This window comes from Mercenaria mercenaria, unplaced genomic scaffold (genome assembly GCF_021730395.1).
Source record: "Mercenaria mercenaria strain notata unplaced genomic scaffold, MADL_Memer_1 contig_3110, whole genome shotgun sequence".
Lineage (NCBI taxonomy): Eukaryota > Metazoa > Mollusca > Bivalvia > Venerida > Veneridae > Mercenaria > Mercenaria mercenaria.
In genome coordinates, this window is record NW_026461221.1 from 40,835 (window position 1) to 61,869 (window position 21,035).

The following is a 21,035-nucleotide window of genomic DNA, read 5'->3' on the forward strand; positions in this document are numbered from 1 at the left end:
ATGTGTGCGCTCTTACGCGTACCTACCCCAATGACATCTAACGAGTCCAAAATTCAATAAGGAAAAGTAAATTATCTGTAAATGGTCTGATTACATGGATAAAGCCTAAGTCAAAGGCGGGAATATTTCGGGTTGCTTTAAGTTTAAAATTTGAACCTGATTAATCATTATAAATACGCCTAAATCTTAAACATTGACGAAAAAAAATGTTAAATTAAAATTGCAGTTGTTTCTTTTGTATCATAGCTCAGTGTTTTTTCTTAACAAATTTGGTGCAGGTAATTCGTATACACTGAGTACAGGGTTTGGTAACTAAAAGTGTGCAGGTATTTAATACCCGCACGCTAGTTACCGTACTGTTGGATAGGAAAGTATGCCAGCGTGTCTGGAACAGTAGACAGCGAAGATGAGCGAAGAGTATTATATTGATTTTCTGCTCTAGCATTGGTTTATTTTACCTGTGCTTTACACATTTGTAAAGCAAGGATTTTAAATACTCACTGAACTGCTGTATATGGCAATGTGGAACGCCTACAACTACCATATATGGATGGCTATGATACACAACAGAAAGAACATTAAAACTCTCGGGTAAACGATTTATACTCGGGGGACAAATCGTTTACCCTGGAGTTTCAATTCTCTTTCTATTACTTATTACATATTGATACTGCTATTTTAAAATAAAAAATGTGAAGGAAGGGAAAAAACAGAAGGTACGTTATATTTATGAATTCGAATTTTCGACTCCATACTGGAAATGTATAGAATATTCAAGAATAATACAAAATGTAATGTATTAATAGTTGTACCTCTCAAGTATTATCAAACTTTCGTTCCTAACATTAATAAAAACTATCAATATGTATGACATGTACAGATCAATTCAAACTTTAAGTTTCGAAGATTATTGAAATTTCATTTTTAACGATGCGTGTAGTCGGATTTACTTTTTTAATAAAAAGGATGTCTTATAAATAAAATGATGAAATGAATTTTGAAAAGTATCATTGTTTTGTAAATATTTGTGTTAAAACATCAATATATAACTATTGTATTGGCGAAATGGTCTTATGCATTCAAATACTTTGTCAACACACGGTCAGTGTCAAATCTAAAGGGGACGTTTCAGTTTAAATTTATTTGTTCCCTTATTTGTATTTAATACATGTATCTTCAAATCAGAGAGATATTTGCCATAGATTAGAACTTTTACGGTTTTGTGGCATTTGGACCGCCGTTAAGGGGGCTTCGCATTCATTTGGTTGAGGTCGCTAACTTTGAATTACTTACCTCTCAACGCTGTAGATTCGAAACCTCCCTTAGAATGTAGGATTCTTTCATGTTAGGAAGTCATCCAACTGGCTTACGAAAGGTGTGTAGTTCTTGTAAAGGTTCCCGTCCGTGATGAAATAATACCTAGCTGGGCTCCTGTGCTCTTATTCCGACATCTAAAGCCGCTATAAATTTTATCATTTAGAGCTAAAAACCAATAAAAAGACATAAAAAAAACATTGGTCAACATACTGTTTTCAACCTACATGAGCTTTTGTATGATATATACAATGAAAATTAGTTTGGCATTTGATTAGAGCTCAGTGTATGCATACATGCTCGCACTGACCTACTGTGTCTATTTTGCATTAGTTACAAGTTGTGGCTAGAGTTTATTTTTTTAATGAAGTAGAAAGATGTATTTTATAGGTCATAGTATAAGGTAGTTTGCTGCAATTACGAAATTTTCGACTAAATATATGTGAAGTTTGAATTGCCGCAAATTCCTTTTTGAAAGAAACATTTTGTCGCTGTCATTTTTTTTTTAATTTTGGTGGAATTGTCAATGTATCTATCTCTCGCCACCATCATATTCATTATATGTTATAAAACAGGAAGAAAATGTTTCGTACGCGCATTCTTGGCGAGAAAAAGGGCGTGTTTCAAACCGCTACCTCGAAAATGAAATGTAATTGACACACTCCAACTTGCTAGTTTTATCTTAAGCTGAAGACCGAATACCCTTTCAAAGGATCATATTTTATTTCTTCTGTAGATCTACCATATCAGTAGTATTAGAATTACCGCAGCGAGCTCAATCTGGCCCCCCTGACCCCTTGACCCTATTCTATAAGTGGACTTTAATCTTACCCTAAACTTAAAATACTAACTTGGTACCCTTGATACCCTGAAAATCTTTTAAATCTTTAGTTAAACCGAATGAAAACCTTTGGTTTAACCAAAAAAAAGATTTAGTCTTTGGTCCGGACTGACCCCTTGCCCCTATTCTAAAAAATCCAATGCCGGACAATTTAAAAAATAAGAAAAAACAGGTTTTCAGGTTGCTTTAACTTGACAAAACCTTACCAGTTAACAAAAATGAGAACAAAATCTAAAATATATTAAAAATAATTAACTATAAAATAATTAACTATAAAATGTACCTCCTGTAATATTACTTCCGAATTTCTTATTTATATACTAACTATTATACCGCAGTTAAACAGACGATTCATTATCACATTCCTTTGATCAGCTGTTATTTGCAATAATCAATAAAGCGGCACCGGTACATTAAACCAATATTTGTTTAAAGTTGTTGATATTGATAAACTTGAAAATGACACCGGTGTTGATAAATAGTTTTTGTTGAAACAGTTTATTGAGAATTACGCTGTAATTCATGAAGAAATGTTTAAAAACATTAAACGTATAGATTATATCTTTGTAATTTGATGACGCAAAGTGTTTACAAATGGTATTATAAGTTAAACAGACGATTTATTGCATTCCTTTTAAGATAAACATTTATGTCGGTTTTTTTGAAACATTTGATTGAGAATTACGCTGTAATCCGTCTGCACTTAATGACCTTAGTATAGAACGTTTCGCAGACGACATATGTGTCAGTTTTTGTTGAAACAGTTTATTGAGAATTACGCTGTAATTCATAAAAATTTTTAAAACCATTAAACGTATAGATTATAGCTTTGTAATTTGGTGACACACGGTGTGTTTACAATCAATATTATCAGTTAAACAGACGATTTATTGCATTCCTTTTAAGATAAACATATATCGAGGAGTTGTTTATACAACATATTTGATCTTATTTTCAATTAGTAAGTATATTATTAGGGTACACATAGTAATTAAACCTTTAATTAAGCTTTTAATTAACCCTTTAATCCAAAAGTCTGCTTCTACCAGAGGATACAGGTTCATCTGATATGTAGAATTTGATGTAACTGCCCATCAAAAGCATAAATGTTAATTCTGTAAATGCTGAATCGTCATACGGGTGAATATCAAACATTGTTCCTTGTTTTAGATAAATTTTAATTTTTTTCTTATACATAGATATTAACTTATCAGTATCAAAGTCCTCAGCTGCCTCAGCTGTTATATTTACATTATCAAATATATCAAATAAAACATCATCCTGAGGCCTATTATTTCGCCACCTAAATATAAAATGTGATATTGGGCTTTTAGTCGGTTTATACGGTTCACCCGGGGAGCTTGCACCCTTTAATAAAATCTTAATATCTATTATATAAGTTCCGGTTTTTTTGACTATAATCACACCACTCAAAAGCATATCTAGTACATCTATTTTATATCCTTGGTTTGTGTTTATAAAGTCTTTATAATCTAAGATAATTCCAGGTCTTATTTCAAATATATTTAAATAGTTCAGATCGGCCATATTTTTATATGTTGAATGTATCCAGGCACCACGACGGTCGAAATACTTTTTCATTTGTATGTAATCAAAAGTATGATTATAATAGTATTCAAAGAGAAACGCTTCATGTCTCACTTCCTCTACCCTTTTTTCTATTTTCCTGTCTTTCTTTTTAAGTTTAAGAATTATTTCAGCTAAATCATCAACTCGTTTTGTTGTAGCAACTTCAGAAGCAGATAAATTGTCAACAGTATTCTTTGTTCTAGCTAATTGTGTTTCTTGTTTTAAGAAAACATTTTTTACTTTTGTAATTTCTTCAGCATTAGTGGTAATTTCTTCAACATTAGCGGTTATTGCTTTAGTATTAGCAGTAATTACTTGGGTATTAGCAGTGATTGATTCTCCTTGTTTATCTGATATTTTAACTACAGAGTCCAAATCATTTATTATTTTTTTAATTTGATCATTAATTATCTTAATTGCTTCTTCTTGTTTAGCTGATATTTCAACTACAGAGTCCAAATCATTTGTTATTTTTTTAATTTGATCATTAAATTCATTAATATCTTCTTGTAATTTTTTTTGTAATATTACTTAATTCTGCATATTTTAAATTGTGACGGTTGTCAACAATACTAATCCAATTTCGAATTTGTTTTTTAAAGTCATCTATTTTAGAATTAATTTCTTTTTTAAGGTTATCTAATGCTGTATCATGATCATCACCTCTTTGTGAAGCTGCCTTTTCCAATTCAGATTCATATTCTGCAAATTTATTTGAAAATGTGTCGAGTAAATCTTGATTCCCTTTTGTCATTTCAGTATTTAGTTTATTTATTTCTGTTCTGATTTCTAACTGGTACATATTTTGTAACTTTTTTTCAGCTTCAATAATTTTGTCTTTTAGTTCTTCATGTTTAATCATACTATCTTTTAATTCTTGAATTTGGGTGAATAAAATGTTTAAATTAACTCGAAATACTTCTTTTATGTTGTCATCTGTCAAATCAGATTTCTCTTCAAGTCCTTTAATAGAATCAACCATAGCTTTCATTTCTTCTTCAATTTTACCTTGTAATTGATTAATTAATAATGAATTCTTTTTAAAATCTTTTGTTAATTCTTCAATATTCTTTACTTCTACTTCTAGCGTTTGTTTTATAGATTTGATATCTTCAAGATTATAGTCATCTATTACACTTTGAATTTTTTTATACACAAACCGTCTTGGAACTGCATCGTTGGGTTTATCTGGATTTCCTAGGTTAATTATTTCATTACCTCCCATATCTAATGCTCTGTTCATTGTGTTATCAAGTTCCTTATTTCTGTGAAGATATGATTCCGTTTCCTTTTTAAGCTTTTTGAATTGCTTTTTAGTAGCATAATCACTTAAATCAATATCAAATTTAACTTTACTTATACTGTCAGGTTGATTAATTTGTTTTACATCATTAAAAACTCCCATTATATAATTATTATATATTACCAGTAAAGTTTTTTCTTAAAAACTTCCTTGGTTTGTCAATATAAGAAATCATATTTTTGATTTGTTGCATTAGCAAAAGTATCACGATCTATATTTTGTTCATCGCAAATCCTATTATTTTCCATTTTACCTGGACTTTCAAATAAAATATAATGTGAACAGTTAATTCGAATATCTTTTGGTGTTTTATAGTAAGACTGACTTAAATAAATAACACAACAGTTTTTGTGACGTCCTTGAATAAATTTTTTTGTTATTTCATTTCGAACCTTTTTATCTTCACATACAAAATCATCAAATATTACTTCTTTTTGTTTTTCTGATTCAAGATTCTCACAAGGTTCAATTTGGTTGGGATCAGCTGAATATTCAAGTATTTCATTTGGATCTACTTTAATTTTTTTTGCAATTTGGTTTAAATTGTTAATTAAATCCTGATATTTAGATTGTTCTAAGTTTTTAGCATATAAGTATAATTTAGCATAATATATAAGAGGTTTTCGAAGTATATGCATTAATGTATTTGTTTTTCCAGATCCAGAAGATCCACATATTAACATTCTAAAACATGAATCTGGCATAAAAGGATAAAATTGTTTAAAGTTATTGGATTTATCATTTTTTGTATCATAATTTGGAATTTCCATTTATATAATATTACATTATTTTACATTATTTTACAATATCTTACAATATCTTACATTATTTTACATTATTTTACATTAATTTACATTATTTTACATTATCTTATATTATTATATAAATGCAATCAAAACTTAATGAAATAAGAATAAGAAAAAAATTAGTCGGGCAAAAGATGAGAGATCTTAGAGAAGAAATAATGAGAGAAAAAATAAGAAAAGCTACAAATCGGGATATGTATACTGAAATTTATAAGCCAATTACTGAAAAAATAGAAAGCCAAAAAGAACAATTATCAAGTCAGTTAAAAGCATTACCTGGAATAAAACAACAATTAGCGTTATTAGGTGATGAAATGAAAGACATACAAACATACCAGGGTGTACCACAGCTATTCCAAGAACCGTCAATTACATGGTCTCCTGAAGATGTGGCGAGGGAATATAAAAAATACAGGGAAATAAACAAAGAACCTACTGAAAAAGAAATTAAAAAAGTACTGAAAGATTATGAAAGAGAACAAGCTTTAAAATCGGCTTCACCAATAGATTGGGGAGATGAATCTGTTGGACGGGTTTCTCAAGATGAACTTAAAAGATTAGAAGATTATGGAAGAAAAAAGATGGGAATAACTGAAACAACTGATGATACAACTAAAGATACAATTGAAGAATCAGAAGAACTGGGAGCAAGACCGAAAGAAAAAAAAATACATACAGTAGATTTAGATGCTTTTATAGATAATGATGTTTTAAAAGAATATAAATATTACAAATCGTCTAAAATGTTTGACTTTTTTATTGCAGATGAATCTAATCCAGATAAAATAGATAAAGACGATCTTAAAGCTACAATAGATGATGTTACTGGAAATATTAGAAAATTAAATGGTTTAATAACTGGCAAATTAAATTCAAAAGATCCAAATAAACAAGAAAAAGTAAAAGAATTAAAACATGATCGAGATGTATTATTAAAGTACAAAGGCCGGTTAAATCATATTCTTGATACGGAGCCTACATATAAAAAAGGAAAAGGAATAAGATATCATAACCCATATAAAGTTTTACCAAATGGACAATATGGTAATTTAATTATTAACTTAAATAAACTTTATGGTCAAAACAAATTAATTGCTAAGGATAGAATAACTGGAAAAGAAGTAATTAACACTAAAGTAGATGATGATTTAATTGATTTAATTAATAAAAGATATAACAATAAGAAAAAGCATTCAAATCATTCAATAAAAATATTTAAAGAATTAACAGAAAAGTCAGGATTACCTATCAATAAAAGATCTATGAAATTTAAAAAAGTAATTAGGGGACAAGGTTATGAGTTTGTCCATGTAATCCAAAAGAATTGGTTAATGACTTAGAGTTAATTTGTGGTTCAATTAATGCTGGAAATAATAATGAAGAACTAAAAAATGAAGGTATTAGAATAATGATGAACTATTAAAAATGAATTCTCTTTTACCAGAACAACATGAAATGTTATATAAAAATTATTTTTCTTGAATTTAAACTTAAATTAAAGTTTTTAATTATATATAAATGGAACAAAAAATAGTATTAAGTTCTGAAACAGTTAAAGATAATAAAAATAAACCGAGTGATTTTACAATCAGATTTAGTCGTTCTTTAATTTTAGATAAAAATAAAACTTATGTTGTTGGTTTGGATAGTATTAACACTATGACCTACTCTTGGCATAATATTAGTGATGAATATGACAATAAAAGAATTCGTTATCATAATGGTAAGGATTGGAAAGATATTATATTTACAAATGGTTCTTACAGTTACACAGATATTAATAATTATATTAGGGAAACATTAATAAGTAATGGTGATTATGAATTTGATAAACCAGAAATTGCTCCAATAAGTTTGGAATTTGATTTAAGTAGTTTTAAGATTTTGATTTCAATTACAGATAATTTTAAGTTGGATTTGGAAATATCAAATTTTCATACATTGCTTGGATTTGAGAAAAAAAAATATTAGACAAAACTGAATGGGGAACTAAAACACCAAATATAACTAACTCTGTGGATACAATTTACATTCATTGTGATCTTATTGATAATTCACTTGTTGATGGTAAATTTCAGTGATATTATCTATGCTTTAAGTACTGCAGATTTAACAAGAGCTTATCCATTTACAAAAGAACCACAAAGAGTTGGATATTCTGAAATTAATAAATATATTATAAAATCAATTAGAATATATATTACAGATGTATTTGGTAGAATAATTAATTTTAATGAGGTTGAAACAAGTTTTACACTAATTTTAAAAGAAATTTAATTAAATTTTAGTTTTATATAATGTACAAAAAAGTTTATGACAAAAATAAAGGAATATTTATTTATGTTGATGCTCACACGGGAGAAGAAAATATACGCGGAACAGGAATCTTTGACACTTTAACGAAATTGCTTTCAAGCGGAGTTGCATCTTCAATTAGCACAGCTGGAAAAAAAGCTTTGGAAACAGCAGGAAAAGCAGCACTTGAAAGTGGAACAAAAAAGGTTGGAACAGAAGTTGGAAATTTAGCTGCAGCAAAGCTTGTTGAAAAACTTAAAAAGAAACCTGCTCCGGCAGTTGGTAATTTAATTGCTAAGGAATTACAAGAAAAGAATAATAATAAAAATAATAATAAAAATAATGATAATGAGGAGGATATTAATATAAGATTAAATAGATTATTGTCAGGATCTGGGACTTTAGCTCGTGCTGGAACTTCAGCTCAACAAAAACGTATTAACAGATTAATTTATAAAAAATAAAAAATAAAATAAAAACTAAAATAAAAACTAGAATAAAAAAAATAAAATAATATATAATATATACATGTTTAGAACAAAACAATATTGTGAAAGATATGAATTAACTCCTATTCAATTAGATACAGCTTTAATATCTGTCCTGGGAAATAATGTTAAGCAACAAAAAAAACGGATATCACTTTACAATTAATGATACAAGTTCATATTTTGATTGGTTTAATGGTTATTTTGAAGTAAGTTTTAAAGTAAATAAGCTTGCTAATGGTAATAATTACGGTGATGGAGATCAAATTGCTTTAATTAATAATGCAGCTTCATTAATTGATCAGTTAGTGGTTAAACAAAATGGAAAAATTGTTTATGATTGTAATAATTTATACAAAGTAATAAATGTAAAGAGTTTGGTTGAACTATCTGAAGATTATGTAAAATCAACTGGAACAAATGAATTTATTTATTTAGATACTACTGATACTGCTGCTACTGCTGATAATTCAGGTTTTAAATTTAGAAAAGGATTAATCCAAGATAATAAAGAGGTAAACACTAAAATTCCATTAAATAATTATTCATTTTTTCAGGGTTTAGAAACTAATATTTTACCTCCAAGTCAAATTCAAATAACACTGCAGCTGACAGATGATGATGAATTAATTTTTAGAGCTGGCGGAGACCCAGGTAGAGTAATTGTAACAAAATTAATTCTATGGGTTCCACGTTTGGTTTTTAATGAATTTGGGTTTGATCTAATTGCTACTGAAAGATTTACAAAAGCAAGATGGTCATACCTTAGGGAAATGGTGACGCAATCAACTGATACACAACAAAATAATATAACCTTTAGAATAACAGCTGGTGTAACAAAACCACAACATGTATTTGTTTATTTACAACGACCTGACAAAAGTAATTCACAAGAACATAATCCACATTTATTAGATACATTTAAAATTAATGCAGCAAATGAAAATTGCATTTTGAGCTCTTGTCGTCTTGAAGTTGGTAATGGTGTTTTTTATCCAGAAACAGAATACACAAGTATATCAAGAATATATGATGATGTAATTAATTATTATTATAAACAAAATAATAAGACTACTGGAAGTCTCTTAAATAGATTTAATTTTAAAAGTTTGTTTGGATTTATTCATTTTAACTTGGAATATAAAAAGGAAGTAATAACAGAAGATCCTAAGCATATTACATTAACAGCTAAATTAAATATTCCACCAGCAGCTAATATTCGTGTTTACGCAATTGTATTGTATGAAGAAACAGTTGAAATAAATACTATTGGAAATGAACTTGTTATTGTTTAAATAAAATAAATATAAATTAAAATAAATATAAATTAAAATAAATATAAAGTATATAATGTCATCAAATTATATTGAATATAAAATTAACCTTACAGATGGACAAAAGAAAAATTTAGCACAAGCTTATAATAATAAAATTCCACATACTTTTAGATTAAAACATGAACAATTACGTGGAAACTTCCCTTTACTTTTAACAAAAACACAAATTAATCAAATTAAAAAAGCTGTTGCAAATAAGAAGGGATTAGAAATTACAATTTCAAAGAAACAAATGTCCAGTCAAGGTCAAAATGGTGGATTTTTAGGAGCTTTGGCTGGTTTGTTAGGAAAAACAATTCTTCCAATGGCAGCAAAAATAGCTCCAAAAATATTAGCCCCTTTAGGCATTGGTGCTTTGTCTGGGCTAGCCAGTACTGGTGTTAGTAAAATACTTGGAAATGGTATGATCGGACCCAATGGGTCCTCTCTTCTCCCAGGGGGAAGAATTTCAGTAGCTAATGATAAGAGAAATATGATATCACCATATCTTACACCTAATCAAAGAAAGCAACTAGTAGGATCTGGAGTGATTAAATTAACACAAAAACAAAAACAAGACGGTGGCTTTTTAGGTATGTTGGCTGCTAGTCTAGGAATACCTTTGATTACATCTTTGTTAAGTGGGAAAGGACTACAGATTGATTCTCAACGGAGACCTTACAGACGAATTCCTATAGTAAAAAAAAAATAAAATTTATAAACAAACCAATATCTAACTTTGAAATTGAACAATGGGTAAAACAATTAAAAATTAAAAACTTTAGGGGTGTATTTAGTAGAAATAATTTATTAAAATTAAAAGAAAAGGTTGAATGTGGAATTATAAATTTGGACGACTCTGTTGGTCCTGGAACACATTGGGTTTGTTACTTAAATAATATGTATTTCGATAAAACTAAAAGTTTTCTGAAAAGTGCTTTGTACTTTGATCCATTTGGACTTCCTCCACCAAAAGAAGTAATTCAGTATATACCAAATGTAAAATACAACAATGTTCAATATCAAGACAAAACAAGTATGCTTTGCGGATATTATTGTTTATTTTTCATTAAAATGTTACAAGATAAAGTACCGTTGTATGATTTATTGTATAAAATACTAAAAATTCATAATCAAAGAGTAAATGAACAAACTATTATAAATTATTTTAATAAAAAAGGACATTTATTTAACTGGAATAATTAATATAATGGGAATATTCAATAATATAAATGAAAAAGTAAATAAAATAGAAAAACAAATAGAAAGACAATTAATAAGAAAACCTCCATTGTTTTTAACAAGTTATACCCAAGATACCGATGGTGGATTATTTCAATGGAAAACTGTAAATGCTAGTCCTGGTTTAGTTCAAAAAGGTAATAATGTAACAATTAATTTTAATTGCATCTTAATTATTCTTGTTGATGCAATTAAATTAGATAAAGGAGAAGCTAAATTACAATTAAAAAATAAAGAAAATGTAATTCTTCAAAGTTACGATGTAAAAAATAACAGAAAAAATGAATCTATTTCTATTAATTATGCTAATAAATTTAAAATAAATGATGTTATTTATATTAATTCTTTAAACGTTAAAAATATTCAGTTAACAATTTATGGTTCTATAATTTAATAAAAACTTTAATAAAAACTTTAATAAAAACTTTAATTAATTTAAAAATAAGCTAATGTATCAATACCATTATCAAGAATATATCTTTTATCATCATAACATGATAAAGATGTTTTATTTATAACATAACTGGAAAGATTGTGTTTATCAGAACGAATAACTTTAAAGGTGTGATTACTTTGGGTTGAATTAAACAAAGTATCTTTGTAATTTTTATGAACTATTGTTTTCTTAACAACAAGTTTTTTAATTCCTTTACATTTTTTAATGTTAACTTCATTTTCTAATAAATAAGAATACATTTTACTTCTTAATCCGACAAATTCAACAATTACTACACCGGCAGCTTCATCTTTAAATTTTCCAATTACTTTTTTATTATTATCAAAATAAAATTTTGAGTTGTTATCGTAATCACTATTATCAAATAAATCTTTGTCCTTATAAAAGTCTTTATACGCATCTTTGGTTTTTATTTCATAACATAATGAATCAGTGTCAGTAAACAATAATTTACAATTACCGTCGTACTTTTCCTTAATATAATTATAATGAAAATCATACATTAAATATTTTGATAAATCTAGAATGCACATTCCAACATAACAAGGTCTGTTTAATAACAAACTTTCTTTTATTCTATGAATACCAAAAAGGTTAGAGTTAAACATCGTTGAACTAACAAATGAAGGTTTGGCTATGTATTTTAATAAAATATTTTCATCATGTGTTAATTTAATATTAACCCTCTTACGTAAATTCTCCATCGTCTTACCGAATACAGAATTGTTCATTAACTTAAAAAAGTCCTTTTCAAATGAATTTTTTGCTTTAGATCTTTTTTGAGTATTAAAATCAATATACTTTTTTAACCAAGGACTTTCGTCAAAAGTTAATATTTTGTGTATTTTTGTTACTTTTAACCCTAATTCTTATATAGTTCAAGATTTTTATAATAAACTACATAATTTTGTTTTTTCATTAAAGTTGGAACCAACTTCTTTACATTACTTTTTCCTATTTCAAATTCTGTTTTAATATTTTTACTATAATCAGAAAGCCATTGATCTGGTATTTTAATTTTTTCAGGAGCTAAAGGATAATCATTGTGGGTTTTATGTAATTCTTTTGGATATTCAAGATCACATTCAACTATAAAGTTAGTTTTACCTTTTGCAATTAATTTCTTAAATTGTTTTTCGGATATAAATTTAAAGTTTCCAGAGGGCAAAGGTTGACACATAGCCCAACCGTAAAGATTATTGGCGTCAAGGTACATAATGTATTTGCTTTCTTCTTTTGAATTATAATCTTTCATATATTTATTGTTTGCTTTACTGTATCTGTTTGAAATATAACTTATTCCTCCTCTCAGTCCCTTTTCAATAAAAAGATACATATCAATATCAGTTATTAAATCTAACTTAATTCCAGTCATTTTTAACATTGCATCCCAAGCTAACCCAGGACTACTAAAATAATGACAAGGATCTAATTTGTAGTACTCCAAACATAATTTTCTAAAATTTTCGAATACATCAGCTAAAAGTAATACGTCAGTTTTAAAATATAGATCATGATATTCTCCCAGTGTTTTTATTTTAAATTTTTTCCAAATATTTTTAGCATGTTCGTATTCATTATCAGAAATATTAGTTTCATTTAAAATTGAATAAAACTCTTCTTTAGAAGGTAATTTTGTTTCTTTAAATTTTTTAAATGAATCCATGTAATCATATGGATAAACACCTTTTGTCTTTAATAAATTAATGTTTTCACAATCAAATTCTTGAGATAAGTATTTAAATTCTGGAATATAAGTTATCCAATGATTGAGACATAAATTGGAATGAATCAATAAAGACCAAGTCAGAAATCATAAATGCCATATATCTTTCCATATTGTTAGGAATAACATTAATTTCTTTTTTAAATTTTCCTATTTGTTGCATAATAAAATGACCGTCATAACCTCTTAAATTATGAAAAATAACAGGAATTTTATGTGTTAGTTTAAAATTAATATTACATTCTGAGTGAGCACTTCCTCTAAATTTTCCTGTTATATGACAATGGTCACGGACAGGATTTTCATTTTCCTTATATTCTTTTTCACAAATATGACAAAACTTTTGTTTTTTAAATTCACTTTCATCTTTTTTAGACATTCTTAGTTCTTTGTTAAAATGTTCTTTAAATATTTCTTTACAATATTCCACTTCCTCAAGCATTTTTTCAATAAACTTATAAACTGCATTAGGACCTCTATAAATCTGGGTTGGTTTAGTATATTTATCGTCATAACAACAAACAACTTTATAGCCGTAACCACAATCTATATGATTTTGATATGGTTCAGTAAATGAAGATTCAGTTGATGGTAAAGCAGTTAAAACTTTTTTAGTTATTGATTCAAAATCAGCATAAATTACAAAAGGTACTGCTAAACCTTTATGATAATTTTTAAATTGTACTTTACTTCCCTCTTTTGGCATTTTTACGCCTTGGATACCATTAATAGCTAAACAATTTGGTATGTGTTCATTTAATATTCTTTCTTGAGTAAAATTCTGTAAACATGATTTACAAAAATGTTTTTTATGTTGATCTTTGGTTTTATTAAACATTAATCTATTAAAGTCTTTTATCCAAACATAATGTTGGATTACAGTTCTTGAGGGTTTACAGTCATCATCAGTTATTTTATCATTTATTTTATCATTTATTTTATCATTAGTAATTAGCAACATGTCACAGTGTTCTTCGTATTGATATTTTGATATGTACAATGGATAAATACTATTTTCTTCATATCCAAATATATTAAATGATATTTCATTTAAAACTTCTATTTTAGGTATTTGATTTAATGTAACAGGAAATTTAATTCCAGTATAATCAAGATCGTTTATATGTTTTTTATAATTTGAAACTCTTTCAGAATTTTTTGTTACAGGAAATTTGTAAGCTAAATGACACCATCTAAAACATTCGTTATCATCATTCTTTATATTTATTAATCCTTTCATTGAATTTTGTAATGGTTTTGGTAATTCTAAATAACTTGAAGCAGCCAATGGATTATACTTATATCTATTTATATAATGAGCATCAACTGACTCTATTCTCCAGCCGCTTCCTTCAGAAATCCAATTACCAATTCTATTTATTATTTCATCAAAAGCTTGATGTAAAGTTTTTTTTATTTCGTTAGTGTTAATAATTTCTAAAGCCTTTGATTGAAAATAAGCTGATTTATATATTGTATCAGTTTTATCCATTTTTGCAAAAGTTATTTTTAAAACAACGTTTATTTTTATACCTTTTAAAGTTTTAAGTTCAGATTTAAGTATTTCATAAGAGTCGTTTATAGTTAAATATAATTGATTCTTTGGGTCTTGTCTATATGTAATTTTAATTTCAAATTTCTTATAATATTGTTTTGTAGATCTCTCGATTTCCATCTATATATTATATTTAGAAAAAAATCTTCAAGCAAAAAAGGATTAAAAAAAATAATTAAAAAAATAATAAAATAAATAAAGTTTTAAATTATCTTTAAGAAGAAATAAAATATTTAAATTTATATCTTTTTCCATTAACTTTTGATATTCCACATTTTACTCGGTTTGTCCCTTCACAACACATTTTTATTAACCCAGCATTAATACCAAATTCTTTAGATGCTTTGTAAGTGCTTCTATATATTTTTTCTTCATTAGTATCACAGTCGGTTACAATTACTTTTTTAGGATTGTTTCGATAATTATTTGGTCTGGGACAATCACATAATCTTTCATCATTTTCTTCTTCAGTTAATAGACAACCACAGTCCCATTCAAATAAAGTTCTTTTACGAAGATAAGGATCTATAACATTTTGTAATTTATCAATAACGTGATTTTTATATTCATCGCTAACTATTTGATTAAGTTTTGATTTAATAACATTTCTTCTTTTAAGAACTTTCTTATATGAATTTTCATCTGGATTCATTATTTCTCCTAAAGTGCTAGATAATTTTGGCATAATCATTCTATCTACCTTTCTATTAACCATCTATATATAATATACTTATAGAAAAAAATCTTTAAAAAACACACGTAAAATTTAATACAGCTCTTCTTCTTTTTTACTTTTATATCCGTTAAGTTTAAATTCCTTCATATGCATTTCAAGGGGTGTTGAATATTTTTTTTCTTTCTGCATTTCTAATAGTATTGTAAAAATATCCTGAATAACTTTTTTCTCTTCTTCTTTATTTACTTTTCCAATCCGTGCTTTTGTTATAAGTTGTTTTATTTTGTGGTGATGTGATTTTAAAAAAAATTTCTTGTCGTCAAGTTTTAGTCTGTTAGTAAATATGGTAATTACTGATGGAACAGCACCAGCAACTGCTACAAATATAGGAATAGCTGGAACAAGTGCTAATGCAGCTGAACAACCAAAAACACCTGCTGTAATATATAACCCAGTACTTACTCTCCCACAAAATTTATAACTTTTTCTGTAAGCAGCAGCTAGTTTAGTTAAGTGGATAATTAATTGATCTATTGTTTCTATTCCATTATTATTAGAAATTAGATTTTTATTGCTCATTTATATAACTAAACTTTTTATTTCTAAATTAAATTTGTTCAAGATCGCTAAATGGTACCCAACTATTAAATTTTTCATTGTAACCTTTCCATTTTACTAAAGCTTGTTTTTTCTTATAGTCTCGTCTAATAACTTTTTCTATTCTAAAAACTTCTTGTGCAGTAGGTAAAAGTTCTTGTTCATAAAATGAACCTTGAATTATTTCATTATTTAAATCTTTAATAGAGTATGTTCTGGGATTTGTATTATTAATTTTATAAATTATAAATATTTCCTCTGTCCAGTTTGGTGTATATCCTTTTTCAAAATGTCTTTTAAGTTTGCTTAAGCGAACCCGATCACCAATTTTAAATTTTGCTTTGCTCTTTGGTATCTTTAAATCACCATATAAATTAAAGTAAACAGTCCTTTATTTTAAGTTTTTACTAGCTTCGGTTGGTGTCATTTTTATACTAGAATGTTTTGTTTTGTTATATTTATCAACCATATCCTGCAAATTATCTAAATAAGTATAAGTATTATTTGCTGTAAAATATTTCCACATTATTCTTTTTAAACTTCTATTAAATCTTTCTATTACTACAGCCTTTCCTTCATTAAATGTATGGTACATATTAATTTTATTTTTATTCAAAAATGATTCAAACTTTTTATTATAAAATTCTTTTCCTTCATCTACCCATAAATTTACTGGTAATCGTCCTTCTAAAATTATTTTTTCAAATGCTTCAGTAACAGATTCTCCAGTTTTATTCTTTAATGGAATAACCCAAGCATATTTACTAAATATATCAATAACGGTTAACAAGTACTTTACTCCTTTATTATATTTTGAAAAAGCTTGCATGTCAACTAAATCAGCTGACCAAGTATCATCAATATCATTAACTATCACTCTTCGTTTCCTAAATTTCCTTTTAATTGGTTTGTGTAATTCTTCTGCTAATTCATCGCTCCAATTTATTTTGGGGGTAGTAAAAGTTTGCTCTACCCCCTTTTCCCGTTTTTTGACTTTTGTCCCAGCCCAAGTTTGTATTTTGTTTTAATTATAGGTTTCACAACTAAATGTTTTGCAATTTTTTCTCCAAATGTTTTTGATTTAGTTTTATTTAAATTGGAAAGCATTTTTTTGTCACATTCACTTTTACTTAGTCTTGAGTCATAGCAAAAATCATGGTCCATACATACTGCATCCAGTTCATTGACGGGGGTCCATTATCTAGGGGATTTCCTGGCCCACAATAATTATATCCTGGAAGTGTTTAAACCTTTCTTAGGTAATAAAGGTAACATTGCTTTGTGAATATCTAAATTACCTCCTGTACTTTTAACAAACTTTGATTTCATCTTTCCACAAGATGAACAGGTAGCTTTTATCATTTTTCTCCCATTTTTTGTTATAACATAATGGGGGTTTATATTATCCGTAAATCTTCTTTCTTTCAAACAATATATTTTATTTTGTAAAATCATCTATATCATATGTATTTAAATTTAACTTTAAAACTTTTAGTCTGTTTAAAACCTGTGGATTTTAAATTGTCCGGCATTGGATTTTTTAGAATAGGGGCAAGGGGTCAGTCCGGACCAAAGACTAAATCTTTTTTTTGGTTAAACCAAAGGTTTTCATTCGGTTTAACTAAAGATTTAAAAGATTTTCAGGGTATCAAGGGTACCAAGTTAGTATTTTAAGTTTAGGGTAAGATTAAAGTCCACTTATAGAATAGGGTCAAGGGGTCAGGGGGGCCAGATTGAGCTCGCTGCGGTAATTCTAATACTACTCATATCTAACAATAGCACAAACAATTTGGAATAACTAACTCCATATGTGGAAATTATATCACTCTGCTTTGAATGTCATTAAACGACTGAGCAGGAGAACTAAAGATGCGAGGATTGATTTGAAAAAATAGATATTATGTTATAATAAAGAATAAAGGCAAGTATCAATTTGTTTAACTTAGGCATATAGCAGTATATAGGCAATCGTTTTAGATTAAAATATATCGAGACCGTACATTTTTAATCATTACTTGTATTGAACCATAAATTGCAGACAGATTTTTTTTATTAAAATAGCGAGCACGTAGAACACACTAATCAGTACAGAGTGTTAGCATCCGAACCTTCATCAATACGATTCCTATAATGAAAATGAATCATATTTGATGCGTGTACATCTATTGTCCTCAACTCGACTTAACTTGTATTTATTTTACATCATTGCTTACCAATAAGTATAAACACAATTTCAGCACAGAGCTGAAAAAAAACTGAAACGGAAAAAACTGCTTTTTTATGGAGTAAAATGTTAATTCAAAGATTACCGTGCAAGTAAATCCTACAATTTTTTTAGTAAAGTTTGTTTTAATTTTCCATATTTGTTATTTTACAATAAGTAGACCAGACGTCACCAAATGTGAGCAAACCATCAAATGAAGTTTGTATGGACGCCGCCATCATGGAATGGACGTCACATCACTTTACAACGTACCGGGAAATCATAAAATCTTGATTGTTAACTTTAAAAAAGATGAAAAACATTGCCTAGAGATATTTAACCTCTGGTATCAACGGTGTCATTTTTGACAATTTATACTTACAGCATAAATGAATAATCGGAGGTCCAAAATTCGGTGAAACAGATTTTTAAAAATAGTAGATAAATTTGACTTTTATGCTAGGTTCAGACATTCTTATGATTTGAAATAAGTACATTTTTAACACATATGTATCCACACTATTTGAAATAGTATATGTGAATGCATCGAACATACATGTACGCCGTGATGTTTCTTATGTGTCACTTCTTTGTAAGTTTTTATTGTAACCTATCTTGGGGTATTCATTTGATAATTACCCTAATACAAAGGGCAAATCTCCCGGAAGCAAGAAACACTCCAAACTCAACCAGAGAGCCATACATTACGAAGTAGGCCGGCAACGAAAGGAAATTGTAGAGGAAAAATTAAATGCAATCAATTCATCGCATTTTTTTTTACGGAAGCATTTTATTTTTCTGATGAATTTAATCCTTTGGAAGATATGTCGGTTGTATTGACCCGCATATTTGTCGTGTGTATAAACAGATCAAAATACCGGATATATAAGTGAAGTTATTGTATTTATTTATTTCCTGCTATATATTACAGCGATTGTTCACCACTTCTGATTTGGATTGAAACGGAATAAACCGCCTTGCTTATAAAGTTAAAAGGAACAGTTAATTTTACTTTTAAATTAAAATTTTAGAATGAGATCGATTTTAACAACGGTAAGTCAAAACATATATTACAACAGAACATAATAACATTATAATGCGTCAAATCAGAAAACATTACCTAACGATACATTACAAAAAATTTATTATCTAAATTTTATATGGTATTCCAATTTTCAATATTATGTTTCGCTTTTGCTGCTTTCTGTCTACGTATAGACAAAGCTTCATATTTCGATAATATTGGTATAATATATATATGAGATGCACAACTACAACAAAAAATGGTTTAAAAAAAATAACTTTATACTATGAATATTTAATCTTCATAATAAATGCACTTATTTCTTTCAGTTGTGGTCACTTTTGGTGATAGGGTGCATATCCCGTGGCACATATTTCGTGTTTGGTGGTACGTATACGAATAAAACATCCTACGTACAAATAGCAGATATTTCTTGTTTTGCAAGTTACATCTATATACCGTGCTTTTATAATACGCCTATGTTATGTGATGGCGTGTGCATCTGCCCGTCCATCCGGCAGTCATATTTTGTGTCCGAAGCATAACTTAATAACTATTAAAAGTATTGATTTCAAACTTGTTATATATGTAGTTGGTGATGTAAAGATACTCACAACAAGGTGAAATCAATTTGTTTTGTTTTGCGTCTAGGGATAAACTTAATAACCATACAAGATATTGACATAAAACAAGGGATATAGACAGTTAGCGGGAAGATGAGATCGGTAGGTCAGATATGTCACAAAATGAACTCAAATTTTAAATCTGTCATCAATATTTTGTGTCAAGAGCACAACGTAAATACTACGCCTAGTATTGACTTGAAACATGGAATATATAGGCGATTGTTAGACAATATGCAGCGGACAAAAATCCAAATTGGACACCCCCCCCCCCCCCCCCCCCCCCCCTCCCCTCCCCACCTATTACACATGCTCAGCACAAACACCTAAACAAATGGTCCTGAATATTTACGTCCTCTTCCTCAAATCCTCTAGGCGTAAATTGCACTTGTTGCTCATAGAGACATATCAGATATTTAATGCAGAAGAGTTGTATGCTATATGGATTTAAGCAATCCCACCACTGCACGTACAGCTCGTGCTTTGAGACAAGTTGTCTGAAGTACACAAAATGTATGTTCAAACCAACTGAATTGCATGATGAATTCAGTAAACGGTTATCAACACCAGTTAAACTAAAACATTTTACCTTGTGCATTCATTCAAATATTATGCACATCAAAATTGACATTATATTGTACTTTGCTAGTAATCGTCGTAATATTAAATAATGAGTGTTTTTGCTTAATTTGATACCTATATCACGTTGCGACATTTGGAAGTCATTAGGTGTTTACTTCATGACAGTCAAAAACGTATAGCTATATCAGGGTTTTTTTTTTTTTTTTGTTTTTTTTTTTGTTTGTTCTAACAAAGCTATTGAAATAATTACCAAACATATCATAAGTATAGCATATAACTTCAATAAGATATAAGGTCACAGAATGAAATGTCTTGCCCATCATCAAGTTTTGAGTATTGTTATACATAAATGCTTTATTTTTTATTCATTATTCCCTGCTTGAGGGAACTGTGTCAC